The following is a 16,396-nucleotide window of genomic DNA, read 5'->3' on the forward strand; positions in this document are numbered from 1 at the left end:
ATGTGCATGTAAAGGAAAATAAGCTAAAGAGGAAGGATGCTTCATCTGAAGAATTCTACACCCCATGGGTTAAGGAAAAGGTCCGTTTAATTAAGCTACCCTTTGTGATTGACCCATATTATGTTCCAGACATACCTGATCCTATTCTAGTGTCCGTTGAGGATGTCGACCGTCTCAAAGCCACTGTTGCTAGGATGGAACAAGATAAGGAAAGCTTAGAGAATAGTATTTATGATGCGACCTATGAAAAAAATAGATAAGCTACTACCTTGATCAGAAGGACAAATAACTCCTTGAGAATATGGAGGAACTTCAGGCCGAAAGAAGCAATAGACAAAAAACTCAAGACTCTGTGATATTGGTATTAAAGACGCACCTGATATCTAAGGTTCAAGATCTCTTGGTAGATCCTCCTCCAATTAAGTGGAAGCATATTCTTAGCTTTTATCCTTAGTTGTTGTTTCCTAGCAGCAGCGACTTGAGATTTCGCAAGTGCCCTTTCGAATCCGCATATTTGAGTCATTACAGCACTTTCCCTCTCTTATTGTTCCCATACGGCTAACATCCATGACCTCCTCCACCTCTGACCTTCGGCTTGCGCTTCCTTTAATTTACCATTGAGACTTTCAAAGTTAACCCCGACGTTAGAAGGAGAAATCCAGTACCTAATGGACCTCTTCGTTGTTGCTCAAGTCATTGTTCAGGACCAAGATGATCGGGTTGAAGCATGGAGGGTTGAAAATTCCAATCTGGAAGAGTTTGCTAACAATATGGTTCGAGACATCCCTAGGATGTACATAAGAGTTGATGGTGTTGTAAACTTCCATAACACTCCCCGAGAAGTACTTGAGTTTACCAGGTTGTGTGATGTCATGTTGAAGGAGTTTAAGGCCCACTTGAAGAAGGCCATGGAGAAACCACTCTAGTTTTGTTTTCTTTTAAGAATCTGTCTTTCTATTTTTATGTATCAACGAGCATCATCCCCGTACGAACCTTTTCTTTGGATTTATGAATAAAGTTATTTTTTATGATATCTATAATTGTGTTCATCTTCCTTAAAAATTTGCAATAATGGATTTTGAATGTTCCCTAAAGAAATAAAACATTTCTACATACATCATCATGCATTCATACATACTTCATTACACATGCATTGAAAAAAAAACAAAGTAGGCCATGGAGCAACTTGAACAACATCAGGAAGCACATAGGGTGGATATGGACTCGGTCAAAGGGAATATGGAGGAAATGAAGGATAAGATGGGTCAACTCACGAGAGCCAATACCAACATGTTGGATCAAGTCATCATCAAGATCAATCATCCATTTTGGTGGATTATGGTTTTCACCTTATCAACACCCAAGTTCCATTGACATTGATGAGACTTAATCGGATCAACCAAGAATCAAAGGGTTTATTGTGAGTCACGAGCATGGAGTCAAGTTAAGAACCATCCCAAAGGAGTGTACTAAGGATAAAAACCTATAGATCATGTTCTAAAAAGTTCCTAGAGTCTTAATCCTATCTATCGGATAATACAGGTTAGGAGGACTGACTCATCAACCCATAATATTCTCAAGAGAAACTCGTCTGAGTGTAGTATCGCGTAACAACTGTTATAAGGTCTACACTTGAACAATCTCCGCACTAAATCCTAAATAGGCCAAGTTAGGTTAAATGTTCTACGGTCCTCGGCTTCTCAGACCCCAAATCAGAGAAAGTAATGCCTAACCACAAATGACTTGTGTGACATTAGTAACTCCAAAAGGGTCTCCACTGAGTAGATGGGTCTCAAACCAACTTGTTAAGGACTACTCCACACAAGTTGAACATGACTATACCATCCTCATACCTTAATTGCACTCAATTTCGGGTTAGAACTTATCTCACCACTCAGAGATCACCAAGCACAACAGACAGATTATATCATACAAACAAATATACAAACATCAAATATACAAATATATACACAGAGAAAAGTAGGCTAAATCCACTGAGGACTACTCCCCAACAGAGTCGCCACTTGATTTTTGTAGTGATAAATTCATGACCATCAAGCTATGGATAAGCTTAACGTCAATAAAACCAGAGTCGCCACCGCGCTTTTATTTTTCCCAAAGGATAAGAAGTTTTCAAATCAAAACTAATAAAATGCCAGAGGATAAGAAGTTTTTAAATCAAAACTAATAAAATGTCAGAGATTACGGGTAAGGGGGTTGGTTACACAGAGGGAAGGTGTTAGCACCCAAAGTGTCCTAGGTACTCATAGGGAGCCCTTTTTTATGTGTGTATGTGTTTTTGGTATAAAAGATGTTTGAGAAAAATAGAGTGTGGGGATGAGAAAAGAATTCATTAATTATATTTTTGTGTTTAACAAGACCTTCGAACTCGTGCCTACGTACCAACATAAAAATGAGGGATCAAAACCTCGTAGTTCGTGGTAACAATTTCAAAGTTGGTAAATTACTTTTAACAAAAGTTTAAATTAAAAGAGCACATAGGTCCAAAATTTTGAATGAAGTTGTTAGTTATTTTTGTCTTTTGAATTTTTAAGTCAATATGATTAAGTTTATTTACAAATTTAATTTAAGAAAAAAAGTTTGAAAATCCATTGGCATAAGGCCAAATTTGCTACTTGAAATAAGGTCTAAGTTTGAAATCACAAGCAAAGAAAGTTTTTGAAAAATGGGAGAGATTTTGAAATTTAAGAAGAGGAGAAGATGAAGAGTCTACCCTAAGCATAAAATTAAAAGTTAAGAGTTGAAAAGATCTGACGAATGAGATGCAATCCAACAGACAAGAATGTCATATAGAAAACCCATTTTTCCTTTGGACTTTGAATCATGTAATAATCAATAAGCAATTAGCAATATCCAGACATCATGAAGATCAAGGCATCAAATAAAGATAGCCACATCCAAGCAAGCAAAACCCATAGCTAGCAGTCTTCTTTGTCTTCTCATGTACCAGATGAAATATTCCTTGATCAACTCAGAATAAAGCATCAGACACAAGATCAAAATAAAAATTAGCACTAAGACAAAGTAACAGATGAATTCAAACAGAGTCCAAGGCTTGCATCAGATGAAGGTTTGGTTCACAATAGCTTGGTCTCAGAATGTTGGCATTGGCCAAGTCCTTTTTACATAGGGAATGTTGCCTAATCCTAAGTCCAAAAGTTCAGATCAAGATCAAAGGTCCACCAAATATTTTTTAGGTTTTTTGTTGTTTATTAAGTGTTTTAAGGTCCTAAGACCACAAACAAAATCAAAATGCACAAATAATATATACAATCATAAGATATGGCTCGAATGAGCAAAGTGAAAATGGTATAAACATAAACAAATTAAATAAAATGTAAATGACAATGAATGATAAATGATTGAAAGTTAAATTGCATACAGTAAACGACTTGAAAGTAAAGTAATATTAACAAGAATTAGTCAAATATTAGTCAAAGGTTAGTCAAGTATTAGTGGTATTTTTTAATTGATTAAGTCATTCTTTGGAGAACACTCAACCATCCATTCACAAGCATGGATCCTTAAACCAAGACATCTTCCATGAGAAGGGCTCCAACTTGGATAATTCGACAAGTATGCCACTAACTATCATGAAAGGAAAAAAGGTCAAGTTTCAAACAATACCATGAAGAATGGGAGACTTACAATCTCACTTACTAGAATGCTATGCCTTTAGGGTCAAATTTAGCTCTATGTTAAGCAATCGTAATTGGACTTATGTAGAAGTCACAACTATCTGAGGTCGGACAATAAAAATTTAGGTATTAATGTATGTTAGAGATTTGGTACAATGAACCAAACTCATAAAACATACCACACACAGATGGGGGTTAACTTTCAAATGGTGAAGAAACTTGCTGAGGAAGTCACACAAGATACCCAGATGAATTAGGGCTTCCAAGGCAAAAAAACTTCAAACTCTTGATGAATTCTTGATCAAAAATGATATGTGAAGATCATGGGGACCCATATATGATGCCTAGAACCAACGCGCACCATCTCTTGATTAGTCTCCTTGTATTGAGGGTCTCAAACCCTAGATATGAGCTTGATGGAGCATAGGTGAACACACACACACTACCTACAAAAGAAGTAAACTATACATTGCCATATTTTTGGAATTTTGGTTAGTAAACAATTAATAACAAAGTATGATACAATCAAATGTGCTTGGTGATCTCCCCCAATGCAAACTCAATGAACGAGGGGTAAGGAGGATGCCAAGGTGTGATCCCAAAGCCAATGCATATGATGAGATGGCATGAGGGATCTTAGGGTCAAAATTGGGGTCTTACAGCTGCCCCTATTTAAGGACATTCTGACTGAGGATGTGAAGGTTAAAATCTTTGTATCGACTCAGTAGAATGGACTTAAATAACAACATCTAGAAACAAATTTTGGTCTCTAAGAGACCTCATGATGCATATGATATGAATGGTAAAAGTAATCTTTGTGGGGAAAATATTGCCACAAAAGAAAAGAATTCGGAGAGACTGAAAGTCCACAGGAGCATAATGCATTCCATAAGGAAAGCTCATTGGGGAGATAAAGACATTGGGGATAAAAGGTTATGCATAGGTCAGGGTATGTCTTAAAAACTGCTAGAGACGTGAGGGGAATTTCTATGAAAATAAATCAATGGAAGGACTCAGTCTGGGGAATAAGGGAAAATCTGCAAGGGAAACTAGTAAATTATAACAAGGCTGAAATACTCAAACCAAAAAGGGGACTGGCAATTTCACTGGGGAAATACACACTCAAACTCAACTGGGGAGGAATGAACTTCAACACGGGAGTACCAGAAGTATATTATCCATTACCATTTACTTGGTAGGAAGACAATGTACTCTGACAGAGGGACATCCGTTACCGATTAGGGTAAACATATCAAGGATGACTCGCTAAGGAAAAATCGGTGTATTCATTACTGGATACTGAGTAAGAACAACCTGTTGGAAAAAAGGTCAAATAGGATTTACAACTACCGGTTACTGGATAGAAGACCAAAGAGAAAATATTCGTCACTGGTTAAAGTTAACATATCAAGGATAGACTCAAAGGAAGAATATTCGTCATCGGTTAGGATGAACATATCAAGGATAGACTGCCAGAGAGAAAATTAAAAATTATATCTATCAGTTATTGGATAGAATACGAAAGAGAATATCTGTCATCGGTTAGGATGAACGTATCAAGGATAGACTCGGAAAGGGAAAGCAGGATTTATAACTACCTGTTACTGGGCAGAAGACCATAAAGAGGAAAAAATCCGTCATCGGTTAAGATGAACATATCAAGGATTAACTATCTAGGGAATAAAAGTAGGGATTATAACTACCTTTTTACTGGGTAGAAAACCACAAAGGGAGAATATCCATCACTGGTTAGGATGAACATATCAAGGATAGACTTCCTGAAACGTGAAAATGAATCTGCTGGAAAAAAAATAAAGGAAGTAAATTACTTTTACCGGGTATTGGGAAAAAAGTAAAGTACACAAAAATCGAGAAGAATATTATCAGTTATTGGGCAATAGACTCTCGAGGGATAGAAAATATCCATCTAGGTAGTAACTAGAAAGAAATGGTCAAACAAAGACTCAACTCAATGAGGGTATAACTCAAGGGGAGTGGTTCCATCCAGATAGTTAACTGGGGAGAAAATTGTAATAATGATCATCCATGAGGAAATAACTCAGTGGGGAATGAGAAAGGTTAAACTCTTTCTACCTAAGGGGTCTGACACTCTACAATTAAAGGAGGATAGACACGCCAAACCCGCATTGGAAAATGATATCACCGTAGTAGGGGGATCAGAATAAAGGAGTCAAATGCAATAAAATGTATAATGAAATATCAGATGTTGTGTTTTATGTATGAATATGTATGTATATGATTATAATTATGCTGACAAAACAATCCTAAATGATACAAATATCACAGATTTGAATCATCGTTGCAACACTCGGCTAATCTCAACAAGATGGAAACACCAACTGGAGAAAAATGTTGAGAATGAACATAAATCATCTGGATCTGAATAACTCAACCTTGGTTAGGGGGAGAGAGAGAAGATCTGCTGAGGATCCAAACTGTCAACTCTGCGAGGAATTTTAGGTCAACATCATATCAAATGAGAGAGAACCTCGCAGGGGACCAAACGTTGCTCAGAACCAAATATTGTCGCGAACAAGAGATCTTCGATATCTGAAGATGAACTCCACCAGGAAAATACAAGAGGTAAAACTCTGCACCGACTCTCAGATGGGAGATTACGTGCACTTGTTTCTTCTACTCCAACGCTTAGATAAATAAATCTTAGCATGTGCTCCCTTCTCACTTCTGCTAGTCTTTATATATTGACTGAATCATTAAAATCTCTTTTGAAAGAGTTGTACCTTGATCATTGCCTTGGCATTGATGCTGCACTAATTGTGCCAGCACTAGTGGAGCTTGAACATTTAGAAGTGTTGTCAGTGGCTGGCATTCCAACTGTTAGCGATACATTTGTCAAGGATTACATCGTTGCACGTGGTCACAACATGAAAGAGCTAATTCTGAAGGATTGCATGTAAGTATCATTGTAGCAGTCTGTTTCATTACTAAAATCTCCTCTAAAGGTACTCATCAAAGTAATTTCTTAATTCTTAGACAATTTCATTTCAAAAAGTTGGTAGATAAATTTCCAGTCAGAGAAAAATTTAACCTAATTTGGTATTTATGTTAAATCCAATTATTGTCCTTTTTTAACTGTTGATCATTCTATGAACGTGGATTGCTGATTATTTGTCAATTTCTTAGTCCTTTCAAAATTAATATTTTACCCAAATTATAGGCTCCTTATTTTCTTTCTTTCTCAAAAGATATTTATCATTAAGCTTGTTGATTATATTATTTGATATGCAGAAACTTGACTGATGCATCAATAAAAGTCATTGTTGGAACACTATCCGGCAATATGTGGACTTGATTTATCAAATGTGTGCAAACTAACAGATATGTCCATGGGATATCTTACAAACAACTGTCATGTACTTCATTCACTGAAGCTTTGTCGTAACTCATTCAGGTGTTTGTTTTTTCCCGTACTTGCCTGTGTTTAATTTTTGTGTTATATTTTGCTTAGGCCAGACACATGTATTTTTAGTGCTTTATTGCTACCCTCACTTTTCATTGTGCACTTTTCCGTTCTTGTATTTGATCATTCTGATTCTCTATTCAAATCTTACGTTAGTTCTTACTGCATCTAACCCTGATATCACCCAATTAATGAATAAACTAACCTAACTTTTTCGGCATTGCAGTGACGAAGCAATTGCTGCATTTGTGGAGACTAATGGTGAGTCTTTGAAAGAACTATCACTTAATAATGTTAAAAAGGTACCTTGTTTATCTGCCTCCTTAATTCTCTCTCCGTTCCATGAATCAAGACGCTACTATATTTGTATTTTTTTGAAATTATATTGATGGAGGAAGCTTTGATTATGATTTTAGATAGTTGAGGTTGCTCAATATTTCTCCCTTTTTTATTTGGTCATCTAATTGAGGGCCTGCTCATTACTGCCTCGTTATTTGATTTATTACAGGTTGGCTGCCACACAACCTTATCACTTGCAAGCCATGCAAAAAAACTGCATAGTCTAGATGTATCTTGGTGCCGAAATTTGACCGACAACACATTAGGTTTGATAGTGGACAGTTGCTTGTCGCTGAGATTACTTAAACTTTTTGGATGTACTCAGGTATTGCATCAGAGCTCACCTTGAAAACTCGTTGTTAGTTCGTTGTGGGCTTGTGGCTGCAACTATTATATTTGTGATCGTATGTTATTGTATAAAATAGTGCAAGTCTATGATTAACAAAGCCTTAATGAAGATATGTTTCATACTGCTGCAGGTAACACTCAAACTCTCAGATCTAGATAATTGGTATAAAAATGACTTATGTTTTACAACATGTCAAAGTGCCTGATCCTCATCAAGGCGCGTTGAATTATTCATCTGTCTCCATAGACTTGGCTGCATAGATTTTGCATATAATTATATAAACTAGTTACAGTGGCTAATATTTCTATGCCACTCAAAAACATTTTTGCTAACATTCCTCAACTTTGGAGAGGATTTTACATAAATGTTTTTAACTTTTTCGTTCTCCGCTTTTTAGTCCCTCAATTTTATTTCTTTTGATATTTTATTGGTCCCCTCAGTTATCTCTCTTTTTCGACACTAACATTAATGTGATAAAACTAACATTAATGTGATAAAAATCATTAAGATTGACTTTAGTGTAAAGTCACACTAAAGTCAAAATAGTGAATAATGGTCATAAGGATTTCGACAAAGGTGACTTGTCGACAAGGAATGTCACTGTGGTCGAAATTGTAACCGGATAAGAATTTAAGAGTTGGGGAATGTAAAATTCAAAGTTTAGATATTTTCTATTCAGTGGAATGTTATCTGTAGTCGTAATAATATTATTACTTCAAAAAATCATTTTAAAAATTTAAAGATAAAATCATTTAATTTAATATTAACTTTGATTATTTTCCTAAAATAAATTCTTATAATTTATTGAAGTATTTTTTATTGGTTACTAATTTACATATTTAAAGTTGGAAATAATAAATATTTTATTAAATAATGTAATAATATTATTACTTGTTTTTTTAAGGTTATATTTTTTAAGGATTTTTTTAAAAATAATGCAATAATATCATTATTAAGGAGTTTTCAAAAAATCATTTTAAAAATGTAAAGATAAAATCATTTAATCTAATATTAACTTTGATTATTTTCCTAAAATAAATTTTTATAATTTATTTAAGTATTTTTTATTGGTTATCAATTCACATATTTTAAAGTTGGAAACAATAAATGTTTTATTAAATAATGTAATAATATCATTACTTGTTTTTTTAAGGTTGTATTTTTTAAGGAGTTTTTTTTATTAAATAATGTAATACTACCATTATTTAGGAGTTTTTAAAAACTATTTTAAAAATGTAAAGATTTTTCCTAAAATAAATTATTAGATATTGTACATATTTTAAAGACTACAGAAACAAATAGAGTATTATTGCACTGATTAGATATTATTTTCAAGTTTAAAGTATGTTATTGTTAAACTTTTAATATTTAAAATTGTTTTTTATTATTTCTCGTGAAAATCATTTTTGTGTAATAGTAAAATCACTTGTTACTAAATTTGCAATGCACCGATTTTATAATATATTACTTTATTATTATTTATATTTTATATTAACCGAACTTTTCCAAAATATAATACTTCCAGACATTTTCTATAATACTAGTTTTATATTGCAGTTCAGTTACATAGTTTTAGAAATTAAACTTATTAGAAAATAATTCAAATAACTGGTTTTAATAGAAGGGGTTTGGGGGATTGCAGTCAGGGTAACAGTTTACATAACTGGATTTTAAAATCAATCTGATTTGAGGATTTGTAATTCAGATGACTGAATTTAAAAAGCTAATCAGTTAGATAAATAGTTCAATTATCTGGATTTATAAAGGAAATCAGTTTTAAAAACAATTCAATTAACTGGATTTGAGAACCAGTTTTAAAAACAGTTCAGATAACTAGATTTTGAGAACAAGTTAAAAAACAGTTCAGATAACTGGACTTAGTAACAAGTTAAAAACTGTTCAATTAACTGGATATAGCAACCAGTTTAAAAAACAGTTCGGATAACTGGATTTGAGAACCAGTTTAAGATACAGTTCAAATAACTGGATTTGTGAACCAGTTCAGATATATGGATTTCTGAACCAGTTCAGATATATGGATTTGAAAACAAGTTTAAGAAACAATTCAATTAACTGGGAATAATAACCAGTTTAAAAAATAGTTCAGATTACTGAATTCAGTAATCAGTTTAAAAAATAGTTCAGTTAACTGGATTTAGAAACCAGATTAAATATCCGGATTTGTGAACCAGTTTTAAAACCAGGTTAAATATCCCAATTTGTGAACCAGTTTTAAAAACAGTTCAAATATCCAAATTTGTGAACCAGTTTTCAAAACAGGTCAGATAACTGGATTTGAGAACTAGTTCAGGTAACTGGTTTTAGTAACAAGTTTAAAAACAGTTCGGGTAACTAGATTTGAAAACCAGTTTAAGAAACAATTCAGATAACTGGATTTTTAGAACCAGATTAAGAAACAGTTCGGATAACTGGATTTGAGAACCAGTTTAAAAAACAGTTCAGTTAACTGGTTTGAAATCAAAACAGTTCAGTTAAGTGGATTTGTGGAACAGTTCAGCTAACTGGTTTGAGTTTTAAAACAGTTCAGATAACTGGTTTTAGTAACAAGTTTAAAAACAGTTCGGATAACTGGATTTGAAAACCAGTTTTAAAAACAATTCAGATAACTGGATTTGAAAACCAGTTTTAAAAACAATTCAGATAACTGGATTTTAGAACCAGATTAAGAAACAGTTCAGATAACTGGATTTGAGAACCAGTTTAAAAAACAATTCAGATAACTGGATTTTAGAACCAGATTAAGAAACAGTTCAGATAACTGGATTTGAGAACCAGTTTAAAAAACAATTCAGATAACTGGTTTGAAATCAAAACAGTTCAGTTAACTGGTTTGTGAACCAGTTTAAATAACAGTTCAGCTAACTGGTTTGAAATCAAAACAATTCAGTTAACTGGATTAGAATCAGTTTAAAATCAGTTCAGTTAACTGGTTTGAAATCATATAACTGGTTTGAAATCGAAACTTGTTTGAATAACTGGGTCAGTTCAGATTTGGTTCAAAGAACAAGATTAGTTCAAATAATTGGTTTAAAGAACCGACCCGTTTTTAAGACAGAACTGGTTTTAAATTCTGAAAAGTGGTTTTAAGAAGTTTTTCTGAATAAAATTAAAAACACATCTCAGTTCCAAATGAGTTTCGACAACGATCTCAGAGAAAAAATCAAAAGAATAAGAAAGGCTTACATGATACAAGGGGAACTATGAAGAAAAAGCGCGGATAAAACGAGACAGGAACCTTAGAAAATAACGATCTCAAAGAAAATCAATATTCATAGAGAAAATGAAACGGCTCCGAAATCACAGGTTGCGCTGCGATTGTTGTGTGTTAGGGATTAATAGGGTTTGGTGTGCGTTTTATTTATAACAGCCGTCCGTGATGTTGAGAAGCTTTAAAGTTGTTGAAATTGAAATTACGGCCTTGCCCTTACTTGTTACCGAGACGCTGATTTCTATCATTTTTTCCCCATGGTTTTATTTAAAGTTAGGGATTCTTATTTATTCACTAATACTATGTGTTTAGCTTCTCACGATTTGTGCCGTTAATACACAAAATAAAATTCACAGATATTTCTTTTTTATTCTCACCATTCATTTATTATTAAAATAAATTATATTTTATCTTATTTAGATAACTTTTTTGATAAAATATATTTTTTATTATTTATTTTATCTTATTTAGTTAACTTTTTTTAGAAGAATCAAAGACAATGTATTATTTTATTTTATTTTATTTATTTTATTTATTTTGTATAAAAGAATCAAATATAATTTATATGTTTTATTTTGTCTCAATTCAATTTATCTTTTAAATGTAATTTGTTATCTTTTTTGTCTGTATGTTAATATCGAGATTCATTTTAATTCATACACTAACAAAAAACATTATATTAATTTGTTAATTCTTCAAAATGTATTGTTTTAGGCGTACATCATTGAAATCACCATCGAATAAGTGAATCAGCGACTCTAAAGTGTTGAATTTCATTATGAAGAAATCGAAACCCTAAAATCATTATAGAAAAACGGAAGAAATATAGAGTTAGATTATATCGTTAGCATCAACAAGCTTTACTTAGCTTTTAAAGTGTTATGTATACATAAATCCATCATCACTGCCTTGAATCAAAGAAAATAAAATATGCATAAATCCATCATCACTGCCTTGAATCAGAGAAAATAAAATATACAAAGAGAAAATGAAAACTTATTGTGCTTCACTAAAAAGAAAGAAGATAACGAAATCATCTTTGAATTCAATGCCCAACTATGTCACATTTCTAAGAACTCCTCGGCTTTTGGTGAAAATATGTCTGAAGAAAAGCTTTTAAGAAAAATCCTAAGATCCCTTACCCAAGATGTTTGACATGAAGGTTACCGCAATTGAACAAGCTCAAGATGTTTCTACAATGAAAAGTTGATGAATTGATTGGATCCTTACTCACGTTTGAGATGGCCATAAATGATTAATCTGAAATAAAAAAATAAAGGGTGTGGCGTTCAAAGTGGATGTTGAAAAGTGCAATGACCATGTAGAGTGTGAGTCTGATTAAAATCTATGTTGTTGAAAGTCTTCTCTTTTGAATGATCTTCTTGATGTTCTTGTCTGTCAATCTTTGAATGTCACAACCATCTTCTGAATGGGAGCATCTCATGCCAAGCTTTGAATGTCACAACCATCTTCTGAATGATCTTCTTGATGTTCTTGTTTGCCGCTTCAACAACCCTATTCATCTTAGGTCTGTAGAGGGAAGAATTATGATGTGCAATCTTAAAGTCTTTGCAAAGAGCTTCTACCATATTGTTGTTCAAGTTCGATCCATTATCAATAATGATCTCACTCGGCACACCATACCGGCAGATAATTTGATTCTTGATAAACCTTACAACAACTTGCTTGGTTACATTTGCATATGATGTCGCTTCAACCCACTTCGTGAAGTAGTCAATAGCCACCAGAATGAAACGACGTTCGTTTGAAGCTTTAGGCTCAATCATACCAATCATATCAATTTCCCACATGGAGAAGGGCCATGGAGAGGAAATGATATTCAATAGTGTTGGAGGAACATGAATCTTATCTGCATAAATTTGACACTTATGACATTTCTTCACAAACTTGCAATAGTCAAATTCCATTGTCAGCCAATAGTAACTTGCTTTCAACATCTTCTTTTCCATAACATATCCATTGGGATGAGTACCAAAGGAACCTTCATGGACTTCAGTCATTAATAAGTCTGCTTCGTGTCTATCCACGCATTTGAGCAAAACCATATCGAACTTTCTCTTATAAAGCACATCACCATTCAGGTAGAAGTGGCCAGCTAATCTTCTCAAAGTCTTCTTATCTTTCAATGGTGAATCATAGAAATCCATGTTTTTCCTATTCATCCAATCAAAAATTAGAAATTAAATAAAAAAATATAAAAAAATCAGCTAAAGAAAATGTCTTTTAATGACTAAACGTCAGCTAGCGCCCAAAATCTCTCTCTCTCTCTCTTTTTCTTCGACAGTTGACAAATGGAAGGATATCACTCGCAATGTTGCACTACCACAAGATTCCTCTCCAACGTCTCTCAAGGCCACGTGCCTGAACCACACTAGCGGATCCCCTCTTTCTGATTTTTGGGGAATCCATTAAAAGAAAAGGAGGGGGGAATTTAAAAAAAAAACGTGACTCTCTGCTCTCTCTCCACTCTAAGAAACACAGAGAAAGAAAAGACAAAAGCTTTTTTTTCTTTTCAAGAAAGAGGATTGTTCCTCTTATTCTTAAAGGAAATCGCTTTGCCGCACATCTACTCCTCTGCCCCTTCAATCTCCATACCCACCGTCACATAAACCTTCACTGCATCTTCTTTACTTCCTCCTTCACACCCTCCGCTCCATGTTCTCCTTCCAAACCTCACCGCGCTCTCACTTCCAACGAACATAATCAACACTCTGTGAATCTTCCTCCGTCCAAACAATCTTCTTCCGATTCCACATCTTCATCCGCCAAGCTCCGACGACCTCCGCCTCGACACCCTCCAAATCGCCGCCGAACAGCAACGTCAACCCTTCAACATAAACCCCATCTTTCCTTCTTCTTCCCCAAAAAATCTCCATCATACGAATTCCTCTTTTTCATAACCTCACCGTCGTGAATCCACCTTCATTCCAAAAGAATCGCTGTCGGAACCACCTTTTCTGTTTCGTCCAAACTCTGTGCGTTTCTATCTTGTAAGACCCTAATTTTGACCCTAAGATCCCTCATGGCATCATATCATTTGCTCATTGCATTGCCTCAAGGATCATAGCTTGTTTGGCTCTTTAACCCTAGGGTTGGGACTTGTGTGAGTTGGTTTGAGACCATCAAGCATGCTTGAATTGTATATTATTGCTTTTCTTATTTTTGTTTACTAACTAAAAGCATAAAAATATGTCACTAACTCTTTTGTTTTGAAGCTCAAGTGATCATGTGCTCCCATGCTCCTAGGAGGCTAATAAGCTCAATGAAGTGGCTAGATGAGGATGAGAAAAAACATGACAATGGTTCACAAAGTTCCTAATCATCATATATGTCTCTCAATCATCTCAATTTGCCAATTTGATCAAGATAACCCAAAGGGCTTGAGGATGACAATGTTAAAAAAGATAGAGAGTCATATGCCTTTGTTTGAAGCACTCGAAGGAATGCCCATGTACACAAAATTCATGGAAGAGGTTGATCAGTCACCATTTATATTGAGTTTTCATTACTGATCTGAAGCAAAACAGAGACATTTGACACACTATTCAAGCATTTATGGTACATTTCGAGTTAGTTTTACTTCCGTTATTTTATTTACGCGTTTTTAATCTTTGTTATGTTTTACCTTTTTTATCTTGATTTTATGCGTGGGATAACTGTGTTTTTGTCCGACAAATCCAGGTAGAAGAACTGGAGAACTCAGAACAAGACAGTGCGAGATTCCGACACGCAAAGGAGCAGAAAACCCCGGTACAGGAGGCCTGACACAGCCACCCGTGTCACTTGACACATGCCGTGTCAGGGCAACGGAAGCAAGAGAAGAAAACAGTAGCCTGACACGGCCACCCGTGTCAGGCAGAAACCTCAATCATGTCATCCTTGCCATGGGCGTGTCAGCTTAAACAATAGGCTGACACGGTCACCCGTGTCAGTTGACACGGGTCGTGTCAGCCCAAGCCCAAAATTTCCAGTTTTCTCGGGTTTTTCATTCTGCGGGCTTTTTAGAGACATCCTTGAACATGTCCAACTGCTGCTGGGAACTTTCACTATAAAAAGAGGTCTTCTGTCAAAGGAAAAATCATCTTGGAATACGGCAAAATACAGTATTATGAAGCAATCAAGTATTACAGAGATCAAGGCATTTGGAGAGCTGAAGATATTCATGAGCGGGAGCGATTGAAGATCAAAGTCATCCAATTACTTGTAATGTGTAATTTTTATCTTGACTTTGTTTTGAACAATATGAGTAGCTAAACCCCCCAATGCTAGGGGGTGTCACTGATTTAGAATTGTAATAAATTTGAGTTTACATTTGCATTTATAATATTTTGTTTACGGTAACCTTTTGATGTGTTTATTGCTTTCTCTTTCGGACCAATTGAGATTGATTTGTGGTTATCAATTAGGCTGGACCTCCATTGATAAGGTTTTCATCAGGTTACTCTACAGTAGATATCACCTAGGACTAGGGATACCCTGTGTGAACCAGAGCATTCTTGATATTATACAGCTTAACTTCACCCTAATTGGCTATGGACATAGGAATTAGGGTAGATTGATTAAAGGTTTTCTCACCAAGGACTTGGAAGAAAATACCCTTGAGAACTAGTAGTAATTGATATTTGTTGATGCAATAGTAACTCAGAGTTGTTACAGGGATAAATCATACACCTTCCCTGGCATTGTTCATTTTCCTCTATAAACCCTTATTTTCATATTTCTTTACCTTGACTTTTATTATTATATTTTTACACTCAAAAACCAAATTAATACTTTTTGTTTAATTGAATGATAATTTAAACTCAATATTAACGTGCAGTCCTTGAGATCGACATTCGGGGAATTTTCTCATTATTACTATAACAGGCAAAATAGTACACTTGCTATTTTCCCGATCAAGTTTTTGGCGCCGTTGCCGGGGACTGCCAAAATATAGAGTTTAATTTTAAGTTTAATTAAAATTTTGTTGCTCTGCAATAAAATTATTTTTCTGTCATTTATATATTTTCATTCACTAATCTGTGTATGCGAGGAGAGCCCTCAACAAAATTTCTTTTTGACATAGAAATTGAGAGAACCCTTCACCGGAGACGCAGAGAATAAAGAGTGAATTCTACAGAAGAAAGTACCTCTGATCACTCATAAGTCAAGGAACCAATGGCTGAAGTTCCTCCAATTCCACCTCCTCCACCTCCAGAAAGACTCATGGGTGACTATGGAGGTGCAAATGCACCAGGTGGTCGTCTGACCATTGTCAACCAACCGGTGAATGTGACAAATTTTCAACTCCGTCCTAGCACGATCAATCAATTGGAAAGAAAACCTTTCACGGGAAAGGTTAATGAAGATGCTAACAA

General features: G+C 34.6%; 1 pseudogene; it reads left to right on the plus strand.

The window, feature by feature from the left end:
• Positions 1–668: 668 nt before the first annotated feature.
• LOC127137868 (uncharacterized) lies at positions 669–9,388 on the plus strand (annotated as a pseudogene).
• Positions 9,389–16,396: the final 7,008 nt, after the last annotated feature.

Source organism: Lathyrus oleraceus, chromosome 4, assembly GCF_024323335.1.
Source record: "Lathyrus oleraceus cultivar Zhongwan6 chromosome 4, CAAS_Psat_ZW6_1.0, whole genome shotgun sequence".
NCBI classification, from domain to species: domain Eukaryota; kingdom Viridiplantae; phylum Streptophyta; class Magnoliopsida; order Fabales; family Fabaceae; genus Lathyrus; species Lathyrus oleraceus.